The following is a 1749-nucleotide window of genomic DNA, read 5'->3' on the forward strand; positions in this document are numbered from 1 at the left end:
CATGACCGTTCATTAAACGTTTTATCCCTCTGCTTGTCTCCAAGAATGCCTCTATATATATTTTAGATCTTATGCATTTTGTTTTATTCTGCACTCCACGTGGGAGCATCATGGATCTCAATATACTACAGCTGCTAGGCGTTTGCTACGTCGCTAACGCCATACGTTGAAGTAAAAACAAAAGTTAATAAAGCACGTGGAATTCGGTTGATAAATCAAAAAGGCTCGAAGGTCGTGGGGTCGAATTCTACACCCTTTTCCTTCGAGTTAGCTTTGTCTTGGGACCAAGCATGCCTTTGTTTTTCCAGCCAATAATGGCGGAGCTCTCTATGCAGAACACCCACCGCGGACCGTGGCTTTCAGAATAGCAAAGATCGTCCTAGGCGATTTTTTTTGCCGACGGCGGTATCCTCCGTTTCACATTAGGGAGTTTTAGGAAACCGTTTTTGCCCATCCGATGCAGTACGATAGGCCCTCCGGTACGAAGTGCCCGTATGTGAGTCTTCTGTGGTAGCGCATGCGCAGTTTGTACCGGAATGGGCCATTGCACCGTATCGGATGCGCTAAAACGATTCCCTCAAATTCCCTGCCTACAATACGATGGAGTCAGTCATGCTGCACTAAAGGTGCATCATCGCCCCGTGCAATGTCTGTGCATCTTTTATTACCAGCTAACCAATTTACGCGCGGAGATTGCGGCATGATCCAGCGATCTCTTTGTGCGTGAATGACCAAGCCGCGATAGGAAACGCACAAAAACGAGGAGCGCATGAGGACTCACTTTTGGCGCTGCTCGTTCGTCTCAATGGAAGTATAGCGTAAGCTGTGGTCGAAAGTAACGGGTTGAGTGCCGGGTCTTTTCTCCGCATTCAAAACGCAAAAGTTGGTGTCAATAATATTTGAGCAAGCTCTGTGAAGTATATTTTGTTTATAAAATACGCACGGTTCTATGGGCAAAAAGTTATTTGATGTCTGAATGTCTCCAACCTTTTACAAATTTCTTTTATCTTACTTTTCGATGCAAGGCTCTGTGCAGTGGTAACTTCACCCCGCACCCTGAGGTCACCATTTTGAACGTCCTTAGTCATTTGTTTATCCGAAACTGTAACGTCCTTGTTTTAGTCGTCAAATTCCGATTTGATAAGGAAATCAATTGCCTCAGAGTCGATGATCACTCAAACTTGTAAGAGGCAACACATCGAAAACAAACGCACAAGTACCCAAGCGTATCCCACGAAGAAAAACAACACAAAACAAACTTATTTAATTCAGAAATAGTATAGGCCATAATCAGTCACACACGCAGTGAAAGGCTGCATGTGCCATAATGTGCGATGTTGATCGACGTAGATTTACAATTTTGAAACAAGGAAGAAGCACACCTTAACAAAATACGCGTAGAAATACAGGCCAGGCAAAAGTAACACTATAAAATAAAACAGACTTTTTTATCATATGCTCAAGCAGGGCGCTTAACGTAGAAAAAAAAAAAAAAGACAGCTCAGTTTGGAGGGGCTGGGAGCAAACCGATACTGAAACATCACGGGGTATAGGGCTTTTTGTTTTAGTTTTTTTGCAGCTATCATCGGCGCAGTAAATATTTCGGCGACTACACCACCGACGCGTGCACCGAGGTGAATCTGCGTTTCTTCTAGCTTCTTCGACGTAGCGCCCTCTGGCATCGTTTCTCTTGCGAATAACGAGGTGTGTCATCACCTAAATGTGTTTCTCACACCGTGGCTCAAAAGC

The sequence above is a fragment of the Ixodes scapularis genome, unplaced genomic scaffold (genome assembly GCF_016920785.2).
Source record: "Ixodes scapularis isolate PalLabHiFi unplaced genomic scaffold, ASM1692078v2 PGA_scaffold1__304_contigs__length_218370807, whole genome shotgun sequence".
Lineage (NCBI taxonomy): Eukaryota > Metazoa > Arthropoda > Arachnida > Ixodida > Ixodidae > Ixodes > Ixodes scapularis.